Genomic DNA, 24,459 nt, shown 5'->3' on the forward strand with positions numbered 1-24,459 from the left:
TATTAAAAGATTAAACACTTCTCGAGCGCGTAGGTAGCCTACCAATATATGCTTGAATGGTGATCTGTTTTCCTATAGAGTCTATTCTCAGCAGCCGTCCGCCGTCCTGTACACACATCTCAATGGCCGCAGGAACAGTCTGCTTTAGCTCGTACAATTTGTAACACCAGTCGTGCAGACGGTCATACACGTATCCAGAACGCACAGGACAGGGGGAACGCAATGAAAAATGTATTGTATCAGTGTTATATTCACTGTACTACCGTAACACCAGTCATGCAGACGGTCATAAACGAAAGAAAACCCACGGGACTGAAGGACCACACTGAAATGTGTATTCTATAAGTCCTGTATTCACTGTTGTATTGTAACACAAGGCATGATCACCACACTGCAAAATGCATTGTATTAGTGCTGTATTACTGCTATATTGTAATATCAGTCATACAGACGGTCATACACGTAGCCAGAACCCACGGGACAGGGGAACCACACTATAAAGTGCATTGTATTAGTGCTGTATTCACTGCTGTATTGTTACACCAGCGATTGAGTCTTTCTTTGCGTACCAAGACCAAATGGGCGTACTGAAAACGTATCGTTGTAAGTATTGTATTCAACACGTATGCGGAGTCCATATGGGAAAGGATCTCGTCTCGTATATCCATTAAGAACTAAACAATGGACGATATGCTAAACCTTATTATCCATTATATCGTATTTGTTGAGATAGCAGTTTGATTTCACGTTTGTTCTGTTCTTTTCTGATTTGTTTTCTTTTTGAAACAGTTTTGTGACACCGTTAATGCATGTACCGTGAACCCACGGAACAGTGGGAACGCACTGTCCTTATTGGTTTTGAAGGTCAATATCGCAAGGATGGAATCAATAAAATCCCTATGTGTACTGTCAAATAAAGGAGACATCACTTTTTACGCAATGGCTAGTGTAAGGGAGCTTGGAAAGTGGTTCACTTCCAAGAGTCGTTAATGAACAATCTTTATCACACCGATGTGTCAAGTGGTCACGAAGTGTTCGGTAGATCGCGATGATGTGTCCGGTGGTTGCAATAATGAGTTCGTTAGATTGCAATGGTGAGTCCGGCGGTCACGAAGAAGTGTTCGGAGTTCGCGATAAAGTGTTCGGTATATCGCGATCATGTGTCCGGCAGCCGCAATGAAGTGTTAGGTATATCGCGAGCAAGTGTTTGGTAGATCGCGATGATGAATCCGGCGGTCGCCATGAAGTGTTTGGTAGATCGCGATGGTGAATCCGGCGGTCGCCATGAAGTGTTTGGTAGATCGCGATGATGAATCCGGCGGTCGCCATGAAGTGTTTGGTAGATCGCGATGATGAATCCGGCGGTCGCCATGAAGTGTTTGGTAGATCGCGATGATGTGTTCGGCGTCTGCGATAAACTGTTTGGAAAGTTGCGCTCATGTGTCCGCCCGACGCAATGAAGTATTTGGTAGATCGCGATGATGTGTTCGTTTGTTGCAATGAAGTGTTCTGTGGTTACTAGGGAGGAGGTGTTTGGTAGATCGCAATGATGTGCCCTGCCGTCGCTATGAAGTGTTTGGTAGATTGCAATTATGTGTGCGTTGGTCGCGATCCAGTTTTCTGTTTATTGCGATCATGTGTCCGGCGGTCATAATATTTAAAATGTTTGGTAGATCGCTATGAAGTGTTCGGCGGTCCTTAAGAAACTTTCGGTATATCGCGATCATGTGTCTGGCAGTCGCGAAGAAGTGCTCGGTAGATCGAGATGGTGTGTCAAGCATTCCCGAAAAAGTGTCCTGCGTCGTGACGAAGTGTTTGATAGATCACGATGATGTGTCCGTTGGTCGCGATAAAGTATTCGATATGTCGTGAGCATGTAACTGGCGGTCGCAATCACATGTTTGATGGGTCCCGATGATGTGGACGGCGATCGCGAAGAATTGTTTGGGTAGTCGCGATCAAGTTAGGTCAAGTCGGTGTATGTTTATTGTCGGATATCATGTAACATATATATGCTTAAAATGATCTTGTGTGTGTAGCCAAATAGTTCATGTGTAATTTTTGCGTAAGGTGTAAAGTTAGTTCTATGCGAAGAGTCTTATAAGATCTTTTTAACAATTAGTACGTATGATATTAGAAAACTCATTTGCATATTTTTTCTTAGCTAATACTTTGTGGTGTATGAGTTCACCTGTAACTATTGAATATGATATGTGTCCACATGGGTCATGGACTTGTTATGCAAATAAAACTTTGAAACTTTTGAAACATCTATAAACATAAACTTTGTATAGCTTTTTACAGACAGTATAATAAAGTGGTATCGCGATCAAGATCTTCCCTTTCTCACATACAACTGGAGTGTTTTCAAACGTAATTGAGTGTACAATCTAGACATTTTTTAACGCAATCATAATTGCACAGATGGCCCAAAGTAGAGGCAGTGAAAAGGAACACTAAAAAACAAAATCATTTTGGGTGCTCCATTATATATACATTCATGTAAGGTATAATATCCGTATATTATATTACGCAAAATACGCATATATAGAGGATATTTGTTTATTTCAGTGTAAGATCGTATTTTATTTCACGAGTGTCATAGAAAAACATATTTTCACGAGTGGCAAAGAAGAAAATGTAGTTTTTTTATGCTCACGAGAAATTTATGATCACGAGAAACGAAATTTGGTTTCTCATTTTCGAGTCTTCGAAGTATAATGCCAAATCAGCCTTTGCTAAACGCAGTACCAAATTAGCAAATAATGCGGAAATGATAATGCAAAAAGACATTATAAAACAACTTAAATACTCTTAACCGTCTGAAATATGGACAGATATGCCAAGCATGGACTTATATGTTTACATTGCCAAACCATACACTTAGAACAGTTCATAGGTTTAGTTCGATGAAATGCAAATGTGTTTCAGTTTACATTCCATTAACACAAGTTCAATTTCAATAGCTACAAAAAGCGTATATCAGTCCATTACTTATTTCCGATTGATTTTTGCAAGTTTATCTAATGAGAGGAAATAGTTCTTTATTGACCAATATTCCTGTAAATGCTTTGTAACATCAGTTAAGAGTGGAAGGCTAAAAAGCGTGAAAAGCGTTATGTCAAAGGGTAAAAGTACGGATTGGCTAATGTCATTGACAGTTCACGTGAGATATCATAGCTATGAAAGATAAAAATATGGTTATGACAACTGCTTATTTATTATTGTTAGAAACCTTAATTCACGTGACGGTTCGTTGAGTGATTACGATTAAAACAAAATATATAATAGTGTTCAAATTTTCACTGTAAACTTAACGTGTCTTTCAGGCTATTGATTTATAGAAAAAAATATTTATTTTCAATTTGTCTCTCAATTTTTTTTTAAAATGTGTTAAGAACTTAAGAACCATTCTGGTACACATAAATACATGTATATCACACGGTGATCATATCAGAAAGCGTAATGTCAAAGGGTACGGATTTGCTAGTGTCTTATAGAGCTCTCGGCAAATAGAGATTGTCATCTTATATGCTTCGAATCAAAACCGGTTAATGGATAAATACATAATATAATAGTCCACACACGCACAGATCCGCTAGTTGAGATACCACTGTAAAATGGTAAGTTCCTTCAAGAGTCTAAATGAAGGACTATTCTAGTTAACATTTTAAACTGTCAAGATTATTAAAGATTATAAATAGCATTACGTACATGGTTAATACAGTAAAGTATAGCAGTGAAGACCGTAAAGGAATAATATAAATTATACTTTTGTGTTTTTTTAAATGCAGTTTGCTAGAGATATCTTTGGAAAAGATTATTTAAGCAATAATAATTTACAAGAGGGATCTGTACATGTTCGGATCAGCCTTTTAAATTATAGATAGTTTTGGGAACACCTTATTTCTTTTTGGAGGCTGTTCCATACTTGACTGGCATCAAAGCGGAAATATTTCAATTTTTGAAATTGGGTCTGATAAAAGATTTAAAAACGATAAGTATTGATTGTCAGAATTTTGCTTAGTCCTTCAGATCTTCAGAAGTTTAGCTGCTTTTTGCATTTTTTAGGAATCTGGACACCAACAATAAATAAACTATCTACCTCAACAGTTTGCTCCAACTTCACCTACACAAACAATAGTGTGGTTAAGTATATTGAGTCGACTGAAATTGCTTGAAATTTGTCAGGATTAGCCTGCATTTGATTGGAAGTAACCAGTTTATCAAAATGCTACTTTCCTCTTCAAGAGTGGTCACAACAACATTAGGATTTTTATTACACACATAAAAAGAATTGTCGTCTGCATACTTATACAAAGCTGCCTTATTCAAAAAGTAGAATATGTCATTGAGAAGATTTTGATATTGATATTTTGATATTGCACGCACTTCAGGATGGAGTCACACTCACTGATATTGTCATCTGCATAATTATACAAAGCTGCCTTATTCAAAAAGTAAAATAGGTCATTGAGAAAGATGTTGATGTTGCACGCATTTCAGGATGGAGTCACACTCACTGATAATTTAGCCGCATTTGGCACGTTCTTTTCCTTTTGTAAGACAGCTGTGCATAAGTTTACATGCTGGGATTGAAAGACCATATGCATGAAGCTTTCCAAAGATTAAATCATTAAATCATTAGGCCGTAGAATGAATTTAATATGTCCGTTAAAACAGCACCTACTTATTTTTCCTCATTCAGTTTTTTTTCTGTCTTCCACCAGCCTTAACAGGGGAGTTCATACATATGGTGTGTCAGCTGCCAGGAAAAGAAATGCTATCAACATGACTTATCAGCTACTAACTAATGAACCGTTCATACAATTCGGACATTGGAACAATATTAGTCCTGATGATAGTGAATATATCTAAAATACATAAAGTGTTGAAGGCGTAATAACCATTTACATGTCAAGGTGTATTTTACATTTATTTGAATTAGAATCTATTTTATGTTTTCGTTACAATATGCCATAGTGTGCACTCAGATGTTTTCTTTTCTTTCTTCGTTTCTATATGCTCACTGGCCAATAGCCAAATATATTAAATATACCTTATTTCGTGTCAATTAGCATTGTAATTTTGACCTATATCATTATGTTGAATGGTTGAACTGAAATAAAAGTATGCTTCATAAGTAGTTTACATTATAGTAGTTTACATTATAGTAAATAAAAACATCAAGGACGGGCCATGAAATCGAATTTTTCGATGATGTATTTGATTGGCATACAATAATTTGTCAAAAATAGAAGCAGCGTGCATGAAACACATATTACAATGTATATCAACGAAAACAAAATGAAGTTGTTACAATATGTATGTGCTCCGATTGCTCAAATCCTAAATGAGCGTGGTAAAGTTTGAAATAGGAGCGCACGTCAGTTACCTATAAAACCATTTCACACAGGAAGTAGCGCAGATTATCACAACTGCCGTCGCTCCACATCCAGTCCTTGGTGCGCTTGAGTTTGATGCAGGTTTCTACATTCATCGGCGTACTCCAGTGGAAGAAAGTCAATGGTTAGCCGTCCTCATACATCCAGGTGCTGTTACTATGTACCCGACTTCCGGCTATTGCAACGTTCAGTGTTGTTAAATCAGCTGCATAAACAGATATGGAATTTTTAAAAAGAAACAATGTAAAGTCCCAGTTTTGACTTTGCCAAAATTTAGAATTAGTATCAGGAACAAAAAAAAATCGAAAAAAATGTAAAGGAGCCAAATTTCCAGAAAAAAGAAGTAAAGGTGTGCCATTAAAATGGCTGACAGAACACACCTGAGAATGTCTGATTTGCTCGGACTTCAAATTTGTTTATATGTGGTAATGATTCGCTCGGTCTTTGTTGAAGTGTTTGAGAATAGTAAAACAAAGTCTGAATACAATTTAGAATGTAATTGTACATAACCTACCGTTCAAAACATCGTGTGTAACATTTTACTGCATTTGCATGAAGTTTAAAGGAAGTGATTCACCGTAGTGGAATAAATTAAAAGAGGAAGCCTACCAATATATGCTTGAATTTGGATCTGTTTTCCTATGGAGTCTATTCTCAGCAGCCGTCCACCGTCCTGTACACACATCTCAATGGCCTCAGGAACGGTCCGCTTTTGCTCGTACAATTTGTAACACCAGTCATTCAGATGGTCATACACATATCCAGAACGCACAGGACAGGGGGACCGCACTGCAATGTGTATTGTATTAGTTCTGTATTTACTGCTGATTTAAAAACAAAAAACAGTCATGCTGAGGGTTATACACGTTACCAGAACGCACGGGACAGTCTTCCACCGTCAGTTCTTATTGGTTGTGCAAGTCGATTTCGCATGGTTGCAATCAATACATATCATATGTGTACCGTCAAATGGAGGAAGTTGAACTATATTACGCATTGGCTAGTGCTAGGGAGCTTGGAAAGTGTATCACCTATGAAGTGTTCGGTAGATTGCAATGATGTGTCCGGCAGTGGCGATGAAGTGTTCAGTAGATCGCAACGACGTGTCCGGCAATCACGATGAAGTGTTCGGTAGATCGCAATAATTTGTCCGGCGGTTGCGATTTAGTGTTCGGTAGATCGCGATGATATGTACGGCGGTTGCGATTAAGTGTTCGGTAGCTCGTGATGATGTGTCCGGTGGTTGTGATTTAGTGTTCGGTAGATCGCGATGATGTGTCGTGCTGTGGCGATGAAATGTTTTGTAAATCGCGATTATGTGTCCGGCGATCGCGATAACGTGTCTGGTAGATCGCGATAACGTGTCGGGCGGTCGCGATTACGTGTTCGGTAGATCGCGATAATGTGTCCGGCGGTCGCAAAGATATTTCCGGCTATCGCGATGTACTGTGTTGTAGATTGCGATCATGTGTCCGGCCGTCCCGATGAACTGTTCGTTACATTAATGTGTCCAGCGGTATCGATGATTTGTTTGGAAGATCGCGACCATGTGTTCGACCGTCGCGTTGAAGTGTTCGGTAGATCGTGATGATGGGTCCAGTGGTCACGGTAAAGTGTTAAGTAAATCGCGATGATGCGTTCGGCGGTCACGAAGAAGTGTTCGGTAGATCGTGATGATGTGTCCAGTGGTCACGGTAAAGTGTTAAATAGATCGCGATGATGCGTTCGGCGGTCACGAAGAAGTGTTCGGTAGATCGTGATGATGGGTCCAGTGGTCACGGTAAAGTGTTAAGTAAATCGCGATGATGCGTTCGGCGGTCACGAAGAATGTTCGGTAGATCGTGATGATGGGTCCAGTGGTCACGGTAAAGTGTTAAGAAGATCGCGATGATGCGTTCGGCGGTTGCGATGAAGTGTTCGGTAGCTCGCGATGACGCGTCCGGCGGTTGCGAATAAGTGTACAGAATATCGCGATGATGCGTTCGGCGGTCGCGATGAAGTGTCTGGTAGCTCGCGATGACGCGTCCGGCGGTTGCGAATAAGTGTTCAGAATATCGCGATGATGTGTCTTGCGGTCGCAACAACATGTTTGGTCGATCACGGAGTTGTTTTCATTAATCTAGAGGAATTGATATCATGTATCATATAAACATAAGCTATGTATTTACCGACAATATAAAGAATTGGTAAGGCGGTTGTTGGTTCGAGCCCCGAACAAGAACTATTCTTTCTCACATATTTACCTAAGTAGGCAATCTAGACTTTTTTTAACGCAGTTGGTTCACATTAGAGGCAGAGGAAATGTAACTTAACAAACAAAATAGAATCGTGTGCTCCATTATTTTGATGCAGCTCGTGTTTCCCAAAGATCGTTCTGCAAAAATGTATTAAAATATTTTAATGTGTGTCCGATTCTGTGGGCAGTTTTGTATCGGTGTGGCTATATTGGACTTGTTTTCAAATGTGTATATGATCCACTGTTTGTAGTTGCCCGTGCATCAAACGAACAGTTTACAAACATAATTGCATGACGGTTCTAAATATATTAGAACGCAGAACAACATGTTAAAGTTCTGTTATTATATCAATATCTATGAAATAATGAGGTAAATATTTTGATAATAAACAAATAATTACTCGTAAATACCATGATGTGTCCAGCCATATTCCACAACTGTCGATGCCAAAAATGATGGCATGGTCCGATTCAAAAGTCTGCACTCACGTATGTTTCCGTTGTAGAAGAAAGACTCGCACGGCAATTGCCGGTCGCACTGGCGAGCACATTGCACTAGATGCACTTTTTGTAGGACAGATAAATTGTTTTCAAACGAAATTTGGTTTCTCATTTCCGAGTCTTCGGAGTACAATGCCAAATCAGCCTTTGCTAAACGCAGTACCATATTAGCAAATAATGCGGTAATCATAATGCAAAAATACATATTAAAAACTTAAATACGTCTTTATCGTCTGAAATATGAACAGATGTGCCAGACATTCACTTATATTTTTACATTGCATAAAACACTTTAAATATTCAATGGTTCAATGAAATACAAATATGCTTATTTGTTCATTCCATAGTAACAAGTTTCAATTTCAATAGGAGCGGACGTCATTAACCTATCAACAGTTTCGCACAGGAAGCACTGCTTCGACCGTGCATCCGTCCCTTATTTATTTCCGATTGATTTCTGCTCATATATTTAAACAGCGAATATAGTTCTCACGGGCGTACACTATTTGTGTTGTTTTGATCACAAATGGACACGAACTAGTTCAAAACCCCAGTAGGCTCAAGACCACAGTTATCTGCCCCCCGTTGACCAAGATCCGGATGTGAATACAGAAACAAAGAGTGCTTGTGTTCAAGTATCAATATTTTATTAAAATTGAATGAAAAAGAAGCAAAAAATGTTCTTTTTGCAGAGAACTTGACTGAATTTGACACTCTATTGCAGAAATTGATAGTTTTCAATGTAAATATTGGAAAAATCATAGCTTGTGGAAGTCTGAAAATTAGTTGTTTGTAGCCGATTGACTCCCTGGCGGAAGGGTTATGTATTTGAACTCAATTTTGACAGTCGGGTCAATGGTCAACATGGTGTTTTCTTGTGATTATATTTTGTGTCTTGAATTGTTCTAGAGATGCCATGTCCTTGTTTTTCAATTGGGGTGTGTATAAAGTCAAAAGCCAGGTTAGTGTCTATATGAAACATATAGTAAAAATAACTGTGGTCTCACGCCTGATATAGAGGAAGCTTTTGGAGGGGTGGCCTATTTTAAATTGTTATAAATTCTTAATTTATACAGCTATCTGGTTGAAATTTGGCCAGTTGACAGTGCTTAGCCATAGAATATTGGTGTTTGAGTATGAAATGTGAAAATCTTATATTACATAATATAAATTAATAATATATAATTTTCTTATATATTTTTGACATTTTTAAAAAAAACTACTTTCACTTTCAATTTAATGTTTGGAAATAGTTCCAAATGATGGTAACTAATGAATGAAAGCCTCACTTTCAATTCCAAAGTATAAATGGAGGGATTTTTTTAACATAGGAAGCAGACCCAGGAGGAACTGTCTGTTGAAGACCCCCCCCCCCCCCCCCACCACCACCAAGCTGCCCACCAGAGGCCAAGCTGTACTTGGTGTTTGCCAACATGCTGTAATTTGTAAGTACTTCAAGATAATATATTAGAAAATGGTATCCAAACTGAAGTACAAAGTGAGACAGTTTGGTCATAAAAGCCCATTGAGACTGTTTGTTCCATTCCTAAATGAATTTCTTTCATGTTGTCAATCATTTCTGATGTGGCTTTGATAATAATATTATTTTCTAATGAAACTGCTGACTTGTATCAGTCTTTGGTCTGTATTGTGCATCTATTCACACATTTTGTTTGCTCTTTTAAGCAAACATTACAATAATTGCAAATTCTATAAGCAATTAAACAAAACTTACTGCACATAGGATGCAGAATGATGTTTTATTTAGTGTGCATATGATTTTCAGCTTATGGACAAGAAAACATATACTTTAACAATCACAGCAACACAATGAGATCCCAATTTTAAAGAAATAATGCCACCTTTCATTAATTCATTAATTCATTCTATCAATCATTCATATATATTCATTAATTCATTCATTTATTCAATTTATTCATTGAAAAACTTGACATTTCTCAAGGCAAAATAAATAAAAAGTGAGCAGCTTTCATAAAGAATAGAGCCTTTTCCCTTAATGCATTAAAAAACACAACCTTAATACAGTATAAATGTTTTAAAAACCCTAATTTATTGCTTATTTTAATAGCCAGCCTGGTTGCTGTAGCCACAGAGGAATTTTCAAGGACAAGAACCAGTGCTGGTAAAACTGTGGTCTCTGTGGTTTTCCATACCGGCTCTCGGCAAGGATTTTCAAGAAAGGAATACCATCTCCAAGTAAGAAGAAATTCTAAGCATGTCTGGTTTGAATGCTTGCAAAATGCATCTGGGTACTCAATAAGATGAGGTTTACCTTTGAGTTGTTAAAAACTGATTGCAAAATGTCCAAAAGACTATATATTCTATTAAATTTGTCCTGAAAATCTTTGAATTCATGAACTTTTCTGCATATTTATCACATTTATGACTATATTAAAGGTTGTGTATGCCTCAAATGAGTGTTTACAGGCCTTTTTCAAACTTTAACAGTAGTGGCAGATAGTTTTATTTGTGTAAAACATTGCTTTTGTGTCTTGCTTGCAGATCATGATGTGCCAATAAGCTCCAGTTAGGCTGCGGCCTTTTCCCCAGGCGGTAGTCCTGCAATCTGAATCCAGGAGATGCAGCTCTGAATCCAATATTTCAGAAGAATGAAGATGTTAGTCAACTCTGTAGTGCTTGTTTGTGTGTAAATGATTCCAATGAGTGAGATTTATAGCAAATCAGGTGTAAATAAGCATCTTATAGACAATAGTGAAGTGCTGTACTCTGAATTTAATGCCAAATCTAGCCTTCAAAACAGATTCTTAAAGTAATTTTTTTTTAAAAATGGGCATAATAATGCTATCTCTGCATTTTCTACATCATGTAGCCACCTCATACATGAAAACACTAGCAGTTGTCATGAATCTTTAAGTTTTGGTGTGTTTTTTTGCCATTTCCTTTGTTGCGCCATTTGTCCCGGAAGCCAACAATTTGGCATATAGTGTTGTTTAGACTGTCTATTAACACATTATCACTAAATTTCTTGTGTTAAACTGAACAGTTCTGTTACCTTTGTATATAAGTGGACCAGAAAAGCAAAATTTTGACAAGTTGAGGCATTTCAGTTGGGCTCTATGTCATTTTTTATATAAAACACTAAGCCGATGAAGTGGAAAAACCTTATTTTGCTTAGAAAAAATCTTAAAAGAGTAGGCAGGCCAGTTTTGTGGTGCTGTTCTATAGACACCATTAAAAGCTACAAGGAAAACTTTACTTGGTCAAATTATTCCAATGCATAAGGAAATAATGGCTCTTCAAAGGTTTGCGGCTTAACATTTGAGGGAAATGGCTGTTTCTGCTTTTTATGAAAATACCACAGGTGCTAATACTTGTCTCATTCATTTAGTGTTTGATATATCATTGCCAAACTTTCAGTATGTGTTGCATATAGCCTGAAGCTGAACTATAGGAGTTTTGAAGTCTGTTTCTGAAAAAATGTTGCTTAAATAGGCTCAAGACCACAGTTATCTGCCCCCCGTTGACCAAGATCCGGATGTGAATACAGAAACAAAGAGTGCTTGTGTTCAAGTATCAATATTTTATTAAAATTGAATGAAAAAGAAGCAAAAAATGTTCTTTTTGCAGAGAACTTGACTGAATTTGACACTCTATTGCAGAAATTGATAGTTTTCAATGTAAATATTGGAAAAATCATAGCTTGTGGAAGTCTGAAAATTAGTTGTTTGTAGCCGATTGACTCCCTGGCGGAAGGGTTATGTATTTGAACTCAATTTTGACAGTCGGGTCAATGGTCAACATGGTGTTTTCTTGTGATTATATTTTGTGTCTTGAATTGTTCTAGAGATGCCATGTCCTTGTTTTTCAATTGGGGTGTGTATAAAGTCAAAAGCCAGGTTAGTGTCTATATGAAACATATAGTAAAAATAACTGTGGTCTCACGCCAGTACACTTTTGTTCCAGTAAACTGGTGTTTCACTGAACGTTCCATTGCGGTAATTATGCATCGGTTAAGCTATTTTGAGGCGTATTTGGTCTGTTCGTGGTATTTGTATTTGTTGATGTCTGTTAATACGTTTGTGACTCTAGTTCATCGTTGTTTCATCGTTGTTTTGACCCTTGTGAATACGATTGTGACTCTAGTTCATCGTTGTTTTGGTCCTTGTTAATACGTTTGTGACTCTAGTTCATCGTTGTTTTGACCCTTGTTAATACGTTTGTGACTCTAGTTCATCATTGTTTTGACCCTTGTTAATACGTTTGTGACTCTAGTTCATCGTTGTTTTGGTCCTTGTTAATACGTTTGTGACTCTAGTTCATCGTTGTTTTGGCCCTTGTTAATACGATTTTGACTCTAGTTCATCGTTGTTTTGACCCTTGTTAATACGATTTTGACTCTAGTTCATCGTTGTTTTGGTCCTTGTTAATACGTTTGTGACTCTAGTTCATCGTTGTTTTGGCCCTTGTGAATACGATTGTGACTCTAGTTCATCGTTGTTTTGGTCCTGTTCATACGTTTGTGACTCTAGTTCATCATTGTTTTGACCCTTGTTAATACGTTTGTGACTCTAGTTCATCGTTGTTTTGGCCCTTGTTAATACGATTTTGACTCTAGTTCATCGTTGTTTTGGCCCTTGTTAATACGTTTGTGACTCTAGTTCATCGTTGTCTTGGTCCTTGTTAATACGTTTGTGACTCTAGTTGATTATTGTTTTGTCCCTTGTTAATACGATTGTGACTCTAGTTCATCGTTGTTTTGGTCCTTGTTAATACGTTTGTGACTCTAGTTCATCGTTGTTTTGACCCTTGTGAATACGATTGTGACTCTAGTTCATCGTTGTTTTGGTCCTTGTTAATACGTTTGTGACTCTAGTTCATCGTTGTTTTGACCCTTGTTAATACGTTTATGACTCTAGTTCATCATTGTTTTGACCCTTGTTAATACGTTTATGACTCTAGTTCATCGTTGTTTTGGTCATTGTTAATACGTTTGTGACTCTAGTTCATCGTTTTTTTGGCCCTTGTTAATACGATTTTGACTCTAGTTCATCGTTGTTTTGACCCTTGTTAATACGATTTTGACTCTAGTTCATCGTTGTTTTGGTCCTTGTTAATACGATTGTGACTCTAGTCCATCGTTGTTTTGGCCCTTGTTAATACGATTTTGACTCTAGTTCATCGTTGTTTTGGTCCTGTTCATACGTTTGTGACTCTAGTTCATCATTGTTTTGACCATTGTTAATACGTTTGTGACTCTAGTTCATCGTTGTTTTGGCCCTTGTTAATACGATTTTGACTCCAGTTCATCGTTGTTTTGGCCCTTGTTAATACGTTTGTGACTCTAGTTCATCGTTGTTTTGGTCCTTGTTAATACGTTTGTGACTCAAGTTCATTATTGTTTTGACCCTTGTTAATACGATTGTGACTCTAGCGCATCGTAGTTTTGATCCTTGTTAATACTTTTGTTTTAAGCTCATCATTGTTTTGGCCCTTGTTAATACGTGTGTGACTCTAGTCCATCATTGTTTTGGCCCTTGCTAATAAGTGTATGACTCTAGTTCATCATTGTTTTGGCCCTTGTTAATACGTTTGTGACTCTAGTTCATCGTTGTTTTGGCCCTTGTTAATACGTTTGTAACTCTAGTTCATTATTGTTTTGACCCCCTTGATAATACGATTGTGACTTTAGTTCATCGTTGTTTTGACCCTTGATAATACGATTCTGACTCTAGTTCATCATTGTTTTTACCCTTGTTAATACGATTGACACTCTAGATCATCGTTGTTTTGGTCCTTGTTAATACGTTTGTGACTCTAGTTCATCGTTGTTTTGGCCACTGTTAATACGTTTGTGACTCTAGTTCATCGTTGTTTTGGCCCTTGTTAATACGTTTGTGACTCTAGTTCATCGTTGTTTTGACCCTTGTTAATACGTTTGTGACTCTAGCGCATCGTTGTTTTGGTCCATGTTAATACGATTTTGACTCTAGTTCATCGTTGTTTTGGCCACTGATAATACGTTTATGACTCTAGTTCATCGTTGTTTAGGCCCTTGTTAATATGTTTGCGACTATAGTTCATCGTTGTTTTGACCCTTGTTAATACGTTTGTGACTCTAGCGCATCGTTGTTTTGGTCCTTGTTAATACGTGTGTGACTCTAGTTCATCGTTGTTTTGACCCTTGTTAATACCTGTGTGACTCTAGTTCATCGTTGTTTTGGCCCTTGTTAATACGTTTGTGACTCTAGCGCATCGTTGTTTTGACACTTGTTAATACGTATGTGACTCTAGTTCATCGTTGTTTTTGCCCTTGTTAATACATTTGTGACTCTAGTTCATCGTTGTTTTGGCCCTTGTTAATACGATTGGGACTCTAGTTCATCGTTGTTTTGACTCCTGTTAATACGTTTGTGACTCTAGTTCATCGTTGTTTTGACCCTTGTTAATACGTGTGTGACTCTAGTTCATCGTTGTTTTGACCCTTGTTAATACGTTTGTGACTCTAGCGCATCGTTGTTTTGGCCCTTGTTAATTCGTTTGTGACTCTAGCGCATCGTTGTTTTGACACTTGTTAATACGTTTGTGACTCTAGCGCATCGTTGTTTTGACACTTGTTAATACGTTTGTGACTCTAGTTCATCGTTGTTTTGACACTTGTTAATACGTGTGTGACTCTAGTTCATCGTTGTTTTGGCCCTTGTTAATACATTTGTGACTCTAGTTCATCGTTGTTTTGGCCCTTGTTAATACGATTGGGACTCTAGTTCATCGTTGTTTTGACCCCTGTTAATACGATTGGGACTCTAGTTCATCGTTATTTTGACTCCTGTTAATACGTTTGTGACTCTAGTTCATCGTTGTTTTGACCCTTGTTAATACGTTTGTGACTCTAGTTCATCGTTGTTTTGGCCCTTGTTAATACATTTGTGACTCTAGTTCATCGTTGTTTTGGCCCTTGTTAATACGATTGGGACTCTAGTTCATCGTTGTTTTGACTCCTGTTAATACGATTGGGACTCTAGTTCATCGTTGTTTTGACTCATGTTAATACGTTTGTGACTCTAGTTCATCGTTGTTTTGGCCCTTGTTAATACGATTGGGACTCTAGTTCATCGTTGTTTTGACTCTAGTTCATCGTTGTTTTGGCCCTTGTTAATACATTTGTGACTCTAGTTCATCGTTGTTTTGGCCCTTGTTCATACATTTGTGACTCTAGTTCATCGTTGTTTTGGCCCTTGTTAATACGATTGGGACTCTAGTTCATCGTTGTTTTGGCCCTTGTTAATGCGATTGGGACTCTAGTTCATCGTTGTTTTGACTCTTGTTAATACGTTTGTGACTCTAGTTCATCGTTGTTTTGACCCTTGTTAATACGTTTGTGACTCTAGTTCATCGTTGTTTTGACTCCTGTTATTACGTTTTTGACTCTAGTTCATCATTGTTTTGACCCTTGTTAATACATTTGTGACTCTAGTTCAACGTTGTTTTGACCCTTGTTAATACGTTTGTGACTCTAGTTCATCGTTGTTTTGGCCCTTGTTAATACGTTTGTGACTCTAGTTCATCGTTGTTTTGGCCCTTGTTAATACGTTTGTGACTCTTGTTCATCGTTGTTTTGACTCTTGTTAATACGTTTGTGACTCTAGCGCATAGTTGTTTTGGCCCTTGTTAATTCGTTTGTGACTCTAGTTCATTGTTGTTTTGGTCCTTGTTAATACGTGTGTGACTCTAGTTCATCGTTGTTTTGACCCTTGTTAATACGTGTGTGACACTAGTTCATCGTTTGTTTGGCACTTGTTAATTCGTCTGTGACTCTAGTTCATCGTTGTTTTGGCCCTTGTTGATACGTTTGTGACTCTAGTTCATCGTTGTTTTGGCCCTTGTTAATACATTTGTGACTCTAGTTCATCGTTGTTTTGGCCCTTGTTAATACGTTTGGGACTCTAGTTCATCGTTGTTTTGACTCCTGTTAATACGTTTGTGACTCTAGTTCATCGTTGTTTTGACTCCTGTAAATACGTTTGTGACTCTAGTTAATCGTTGTTTTGACCCTTGTTAATACGTTTGTGACTCTAGTTCATCGTTGTTTTGACTCCTGTTAATACGTTTGTGACTCTAGTTCATCATTGTTTTGACACTTGTTAATACGTTTGGGACTCTAGTTCATCGTTGTTTTGACTCCTGTTAATACATTTGTGACTCTAGTTCATCGTTGTTTTTACCCTTGTTAATACGTTTGTGACTCTAGTTCATCGTTGTTTTGACTCCTGTTAATACGTTTGTGACTCTAGTTCATCATTGTTTTGACCCTTGTTAATACGTTTATGACTCTAGTTCATCGTTGTTTTGGTCCTTGTTAATACGTTTGTGACTCTAGTTCATCGTTGTTTTGGCCCTTGTTAAAACGATTTTGACTCTAGTTCATCGTTGTTTTGACCCTTGTTAATACGATTTTGACTCTAGTTCATCGTTGTTTTGGTCCTTGTTAATACGTTTGTGACTCTAGTTCATCGTTGTTTTGGCCCTTGTTAATACGATTTTGACTCTAGTTCATCGTTGTTTTGGTCCTGTTCATACGTTTGTGACTCTAGTTCATCATTGTTTTGACCCTTGTTAATACGTTTGTGACTCTAGATCATCGTTGTTTTGGCCCTTGTTAATACGATTTTGACTCTAGTTCATCGTTCTTTTGGCCCTTGTTAATACGTTTGTGACTCTAGTTCATCGTTGTCTTGGTCCTTGTTAATACGTTTGTGACTCTAGTTCATTATTGTTTTGTCCCTTGTTAATACGATTGTGACTCTAGTTCATCGTTGTTTTGGTCCTTGTTAATACGTTTGTGACTCTAGTTCATCGTTGTTTTGACCCTTGTGAATACGATTTTGACTCTAGTTCATCGTTGTTTTGGTCCTTGTTAATACGTTTGTGACTATAGTTCATCGTTGTTTTGACCCTTGTTAATACGTTTGTGACTCTAGTTCATCGTTGTTTTGGCCCTTGTTAATACGTTTGTGACTCTAGTTCATCGTTGTTTTGACACTTGTTAATACGTTTGTGACTCCAGTTCATCGTTGTTTTGGCCCTTGTTAATACGTGTGTGACTCCAGTTCATCGTTGTTTTGGCCCTTGTTAATACGTTTGTGATTCTAGTTCATCATTGTTTTGACCCTTGTTAATACGTTTGTGACTCTAGTTCATCGTTGTTTTGGTCATTGTTAATATGTTTGTGACTCTAGTTCATCGTTGTTTTGGCCCTTGTTAATACGATTTTGACTCTAGTTCATCGTTGTTTTGACCCTTGTGAATACGATTGTGACTCTAGTTCATCGTTGTTTTGGTCCTTGTTAATACGTTTGTGACTCTAGTTCATCGTTGTTTTGGCCCTTGTTCATACGATTTTGACTCTAGTTCATCGTTGTTTTGGTCCTGTTCATACGATTTTGACTCTAGTTCATCGTTGTTTTGGCCCTTGTTAATACGTTTGTGACTCTAGTTCATCGTTGTTTGGTCCTAGTTAATACGTTTGTGACTCTAGTTCATTATTGTTTTGTCCCTTGTTAATACGATTGTGACTCTAAATCATCGTTGTTTTGGTCCTTGTTAATACGTTTGTGACTCTAGTTCATCGTTGTTTTGACCCTTGTGAATACGATTGTGACTCTAGTTCATCGTTGTTTTGGCCATTGTTAATACGATTGTGACTCTAGTTCATCGTTGTTTTGGCCCTTCTTAATACGTTTGTGACTCTAGTTCATCGTTGTTTTGGTCCTTCTTAATACGTTTGTGACTCTAGTTCAATATTGTTTTGACCCTTGTAAATACGATTGTGACTCTAGCGCATCGTAGTTTTGGTCCTTGTTAATACTTTTGTTTTAAGCTCATCATTGTTTTGGCCCTTGTTAATACGTGTGTGACTCTAGTCCATTATTGTTTTGGCCCTTGCTAATACGTGTATGACTCTAGTTCATCTTTGTTTTGGCCCTTGTTAATACGTTTGTGACTCTAGTTCATCGTTGTTTTGCCCCTTGTTAATACGTTTGTGACTCTAGTTCATTATTGTTTTGACCCCCTTGATAATTCGATTGTGACTTTAGTTCATCGTTGTTTTGACCCTTGATAATACGATTCTGACTCTAGTTCATCATTGTTTTTACCCTTGTTAATACGATTGACACTCTAGATCATCGTTGTTTTGGTCCTTGTTAATACGATTTTGACTCTAGTTCATCGTTGTTTTGGCCACTGTTAATACGTTTGTGACTCTAGTTCATCGTTGTTTTGGCCCTTGTTAATACGTTTGTGACTCTAGTTCATCGTTGTTTTGACCCTTGTTAATACGTTTGTGACTCTAGCGCATCGTTGTTTTGGTCCATGTTAATACGATTTTGACTCTAGTTCATCGTTGTTTTGGCCACTGATAATACGTTTGTGACTCTAGTTCATCGTTGTTTTGGCCCTTGTTAATACGTTTGTGACTATAGTTCATCGTTGTTTTGACCCTTGTTAATACGTTTGTGACTCTTGCGCATCGTTGTTTTGGTCCTTGTTAATACGTGTGTGACTCTAGTTCATCGTTGTTTTGACCCTTGTTAATACCTGTGTGACTCTAGTTCATCGTTGTTTTGGCCCTTGTTAATACGATTTTGACTCTAGCGCATCGTTGTTATGACACTTGTTAATACGTGTGTGACTCTAGTTCATCGTTGTTTTGGCCCTTGTTAATACATTTGTGACTCTAGTTCATCGTTGTTTTGGCCCTTGTTAATACGATTGGGACTCTAGTTCATCGTTGTTTTGACTCTTGTTAATACGTTTGTGACTCTAGTTCATCGTTGTTTTGACTCCTGTTAATACGTCTGTGACTCTAGTTCATCGTTGTTTTGACTCCTGTTAATACGTTTGTGACTCTAGTTCATCGTTGTTTTGACTCCTGTTCATACATTTGTGACTCTAGTTCATCGTTGTTTTGACCCCTGTTAATACGTTTGTGACTCTAGTTCATCGTTGTTTTGACTCCTGTTAATACGTTTTTGACTCTAGTTCATCATTGTTTTGACCCTTGTTAATACATTTGTGACTCTAGTTCATCGTTGTTTTGACCCTTGTTAATACATTTGTGACTCTAGTTTATCGTTGTTTTGGCCCTTGTTAATACGTTTGTGACTCTAGTTCATCGTTGTTTTGGCCCTTGTTAATACGTTTGTGACTCTTGTTCATCGTTGTTTTGGCCCTTGTTAATACGTTTGTGACTCTTGTTCATCGTTGTTTTGGCCCTTGTTAATACGTTTGTGACTCTTGTTCATCGTTGTTTTGGCCCTTGTTAATTCGTTTGTGACTCTAATTCATCGTTGTTTTGACCCTTGTTAATACGTGTGTGACACTAGTTCATCGTTTGTTTGGCCCTTGTTAATACGTGTGTGACACTAGTTCATCGTTTGTTTGGCCCTTGTTAATTCGTCTGTGACTCTAGTTCATCGTTGTTTTGGCCCTTGTTAATACGTTTGTGACTCTAGTTCATCGTTGTTTTGGCCCTTGTTAATACATTTGTGAATCTAGTTCATCGTTGTTTTGGCCCTTGTTAATACATTTGTGAATCTAGTTCATCGTTGTTTTGGCCCTTGTTAATACGTTTGTGACTCTTGTTCATCGTTGTTTTGGCCCTTGTTAATACGTTTGTGACTCTAGTTCATCGTTGTTTTGACTCCTGTTAATACGTTTGTGACTCTAGTTCATCGTTGTTTTGACTCCTGTTAATACGTTTGTGACTCTAGTTCATCATTGTTTTGACCCTTGTTAATACATTTGTGACTCTAGTTCATTGTTGTTTTGACCCTTGTTAATACGTTTGTGACTCTAGTTCATCGTTGTTTTGGCCCTTGTTAATACGTGTGTGACTCTAGTTCATCGTTGTTTTGGCCCTTGTTAATATGTTTGTGACTCTAGTTCATCATTGTTTTGGCCCATGTTAATACGTGTGTGACTCCAGTTCATCATTGTTTTGACCCTTGTTAATACGTCTGTGACTCTAGTTCATCGTTGTTTGGGCCTTGTTTATTCGTTTGTGACTCTAGTTCATCATTGTTTTGGCCCTTGTTAATACTTGTGAGACTCTAGTTCATCATTGTTTTGGCCCTTGTTAATACGTTTGTGACTCTAGTTCATCGTTGTTTTGACCCTTGTTAATACGTTTGTGACTCCAGTTCATCATTGTTTTGGCCCTTGTTAATACGTTTGGGACTCTAGTTCATCGTTGTTTTGACTCCTGTTAATACGTTTGTGACTCTAGTTCATCGTTGTTTTGACTCCTGTTAATACGTTTGTGACTCTAGTTCATCGTTGTTTTGACTCCTGTTAATACGTTTGTGACTCTAGTTCATCATTGTTTTGACCCTTGTTAATACATTTGTGACTCTAGTTCATTGTTGTTTTGACCCTTGTTAATACGTTTGTGACTCTAGTTCATCGTTGTTTTGGCCCTTGTTAATACGTGTGTGACTCTAGTTCATCGTTGTTTTGGCCCTTGTTAATATGTTTGTGACTCTAGTTCATCATTGTTTTGGCCCTTGTTAATACGTGTGTGACTCCAGTTCATCATTGTTTTGACCCTTGTTAATACGTTTGTGACTCTAGTTCATCGTTGTTTGGGCCTTGTTTATTCGTTTGTGACTCTAGTTCATCATTGTTTTGGCCCTTGTTAATACTTGTGAGACTCTAGTTCATCATTGTTTTGGCCCTTGTTAATACGTTTGTGACTCTAGTTCATCGTTGTTTTGACCCTTGTTAATACGTTTGTGACTCCAGTTCATCATTGTTTTGGCCCTTGTTAATACGTTTGTGACTCTAGTTCATCGTTGTTTTGGTCCTTGTTAATACATTTGTGACTCTAGTTCATCATTGTTTTGGCCCATGTTAATACGTTTGTGACTCTAGTTCATCGTTGTTTTAGTCCATGTTAATACGTTTGTGACTCCAGTTCATCGTTGTTTTGACCCTTGTTAATACGTTTGTGACTCTAGTTCATCGTTGTTTTGGCCCTTGTTAATACGTTTGTGACTCTAGTTCATCGTTGTTTAGGCCCTTGTTAATACGTGTGTGACTCTAGTTCATCGTTGTTTAGACCCTTGTTAATACGTTTGTGACTCTCGTTCATCGTTGTTTTGACCCTTGTTAATACGTTTGTGACTCTAGTTCATCATTGTTTTGGCCCTTGTTAATACGTTTGTGACTCTAGTTCATCATTGTTTTGGTCCTTGTTAATACGTTTGTGACTCTAGTTCATCGTTGTTTTGGTCCTTGTTAATACGTTTGTGACTCTAGTTCATCATTGTTTTGGCCCATGTTAATACGTTTGTGACTCTAGTTCATCGTTGTTTTGGTCCATGTTAATACGTTTGTGACTCTAGTTCATCGTTGTTTTGGCCCTTGTTAATACGTTTGTGACTCTAGTTCATCGTTGTTTTGGCCCTTGTTAATACGTTTGTGACTCTAGTTCATCGTTGTTAAGGCCCTTGTTAATACGTGTGTGACTCTAGTTCATCGTTGTTTTGGCCCTTGTTAATACGTTTGTGACTCTAGTTCATCGTTGTTTTGGCCCTTGTTAATACGTTTGTGACTCTAGTTCATCATTGTTTTGGCCCTTGTTAATACGTTTGTGACTCTAGTTCATCGTTGTTTTGGCCCTTGTTAATACGTTTGTGACTCTAGTTTATCGTTGTTTTGGCCCTTGTTAATACGTTTGTGACTATAGTTCATCGTTGTTTTTGCCCTTGTTAATACGTTTGTGACTCTAGTTCATCGTTGTTTTGGCCCTTGTTAGTACATTTGTGACTCTAGTTCATCATTGTTTTGGCCCTTGTTAGTACGTTTATGACTCTAATTCATCATTGTTTTGGCCCTTGTTAATACGTTTGTGACTCTAGTTCATCATTGTTTTGACCCTTGTTAATACGTTTGTTACTCTAGTTCATCGTTGTTTTGGCCCTTGTTAATACATTTGTGACTCTAGTTCATCGTTGTTTAGACCCTTGTTAATACGTTTGTGACTCTAGTTCATCATTGTTTTTGCCCTTGTTAATACGTTTTTGACTCTAGTTCATCGTTGTTTTGGCCCTTGTTAATACGTTTGTGACTCTAGTTCATCGTTGTTTTGGCCCTTGTTAATACGTTTGTGACTCTAGTTCATCGTTGTTTTGGCCCTTGTTAATACGTTTGTGACTCTAGTTCATCGTTGTTTTGGCCCTTGTTAGTACATTTGTGACTCTAGTTCATCATTGTTTTGGCCCTTGTTAGTACGTTTATGACTCTAATTCATCATTGTTTTGGCCCTTGTTAATACGTTTGTGACTCTAGTTCATCATTGTTTTGACCCTTGTTAATACGTTTGTTACTCTAGTTCATCGTTGTTTTGGCCCTTGTTAATACGTTTGTGACTCTAGTTCATCGTTGTTTAGACCCTTGTTAATACGTTTGTGACTCTAGTTCATCATTGTTTTTGCCCTTGTTAATACGTTTTTGACTCTAGTTCATCGTTGTTTTGGCCCTTGTTAATACGTTTGTGACTCTAGTTCATCGTTGTTTTGGCCCTTGTTAATACGTTTGTGACTCTAGTTCATCGTTGTTTTGACCCTTGTTAATACGTTTGTGACTCTAGTTCATCGTTGTTTTGACCCTTGTTAATACGTTTGTGACTCTAGTTCATCGTTGTTTTGACCCTTGTTAATACGTTTGTGACTCTAGTTCATCATTGTTTTGGCCCTTGTTAATACGTTTGTGACTCTAAATCATCATTGTTTTGACCCTTGTTAATACGTTTGTGACTCTAGTTCATCGTTGTTTTGGTCCTTGTTTATTCGTTTGTGACTCTAGTTCATCGTTGTTTTGGTCCTTGTTCATACGTTTGTGACTCTAGTTCATCATTGTTTTGGCCCTTGTTAATACTTGTGAGACTCTAGTTCATTATTGTTTTGGCCCTTGTTAATACGTTTGTGACTCTAGTTCATCGTTGTTTTGACCCTTGTTAATACGTTTGTGACTCCAGTTCATCATTGTTTTGGCCCTTGTTAATACGTTTGTGACTCTAGTTCATCGTTGTTTTGGTCCTTGTTAATACATTTGTGACTCTAGTTCATCATTGTTTTGGCCCATGTTAATACGTTTGTGACTCTAGTTCATCGTTGTTTTAGTCCATGTTAATACGTTTGTGACTCTAGTTCATCGTTGTTTTGACCCTTGTTAATACGTTTGTGACTCTAGTTCATCGTTGTTTTGGCCCTTGTTAATACGTTTGTGACTCTAGTTCATCGTTGTTTAGGCCCTTGTTAATACGTGTGTGACTCTAGTTCATCGTTGTTTAGACCCTTGTTAATACGTTTGTGACTCTAGTTCATCGTTGTTTTGACCCTTGTTAATACGTTTGTGACTCTAGTTCATGATTGTTTTGGCCCTTGTTAATACGTTTGTGACTCTAGTTCATCATTGTTTTGGTCCTTGTTAATACGTTTGTGACTCTAGTTCATCGTTGTTTTGGTCCTTGTTAATACGTTTGTGACTCTAGTTCATCATTGTTTTGGCCCATGTTAATACGTTTGTGACTCTAGTTCATCGTTGTTTTGGTCCATGTTAATACGTTTGTGACTCTAGTTCATCGTTGTTTTGGCCCTTGTTAATACGTTTGTGACTCTAGTTCATCGTTGTTTTGGCCCTTGTTAATACGTTTGTGACTCTAGTTCATCGTTGTTAAGGCCCTTGTTAATACGTGTGTGACTCTAGTTCATCGTTGTTTTGGCCCTTGTTAATACGTTTGTGACTCTAGTTCATCATTGTTTTGGCCCTTGTTAATACGTTTGTGACTCTAGTTCATCATTGTTTTGGCCCTTGTTAATACGTTTGTGACTCTAGTTCATCGTTGTTTTGGCCCTTGTTAATACGTTTGTGACTCTAGTTTATCGTTGTTTTGGCCCTTGTTAGTACGTTTGTGACTCTAGTTCATCGTTGTTTTGGCCCTTGTTAATACGTTTGTGACTATAGTTCATCGTTGTTTTGGCCCTTGTTAATACGTTTGTGACTCTAGTTCATCGTTGTTTTGGCCCTTGTTAGTACATTTGTGACTCTAGTTCATCATTGTTTTGGCCCTTGTTAGTACGTTTATGACTCTAATTCATCATTGTTTTGGCCCTTGTTAATACGTTTGTGACTCTAGTTCATCATTGTTTTGACCCTTGTTAATACTTTTGTTACTCTAGTTCATCGTTGTTTTGGCCCTTGTTAATACGTTTGTGACTCTAGTTCATCGTTGTTTAGACCCTTGTTAATACGTTTGTGACTCTAGTTCATCAT

General features: G+C 37.6%; 1 long non-coding RNA gene across 1 annotated transcript; it reads left to right on the top strand.

Annotated features, from left to right (window-relative positions):
* The first annotated feature begins 9,502 nt into the window (after positions 1-9,502).
* On the top strand, positions 9,503-10,796 carry LOC128242667 (uncharacterized). The gene is made up of 3 exons (XR_008262661.1): positions 9,503-9,587; positions 10,232-10,359; positions 10,666-10,796. It is a non-coding gene; the product is annotated as an uncharacterized LOC128242667 (long non-coding RNA).
* The last annotated feature ends 13,663 nt before the right edge of the window (positions 10,797-24,459 follow it).

Source organism: Mya arenaria, chromosome 8, assembly GCF_026914265.1.
Source record: "Mya arenaria isolate MELC-2E11 chromosome 8, ASM2691426v1".
Lineage (NCBI taxonomy): Eukaryota > Metazoa > Mollusca > Bivalvia > Myida > Myidae > Mya > Mya arenaria.